At 34.3% G+C, this 251-nt stretch overlaps 1 long non-coding RNA gene across 1 annotated transcript in view; it reads right to left on the reverse strand.

Moving 5' to 3' along the window:
• LOC119591251 overlaps positions 1–251 on the reverse strand; it is a 22,913-nt gene that overhangs the window by 8,810 nt on the left and 13,852 nt on the right. The window lies entirely within an intron of this gene.

Here is a 251-nt window from a genome sequence, read left to right on the forward strand (position 1 = left end):
AATACTCTTGTTTTAATACCCGGAAACTTTTATTCTTTTTAATTCAGGAGATTTTATAGTAACTTCCTTTTACTTCCTTCTACTTTTATTTACTGAATTTTTAAATCGAAAAAAGATAAATAAACGATGTGCGGACTTACACTGCCTGGGGGTAACGCCGCAACACACACACATATGGATACTGTTATGCTGGTGTTGTCGTTATCTTAATTATACATTGAGAATGCTGATGCTCTAACCACTACGTAACC

This window comes from Penaeus monodon, chromosome 28 (genome assembly GCF_015228065.2).
Source record: "Penaeus monodon isolate SGIC_2016 chromosome 28, NSTDA_Pmon_1, whole genome shotgun sequence".
NCBI classification, from domain to species: Eukaryota; Metazoa; Arthropoda; class Malacostraca; order Decapoda; family Penaeidae; genus Penaeus; species Penaeus monodon.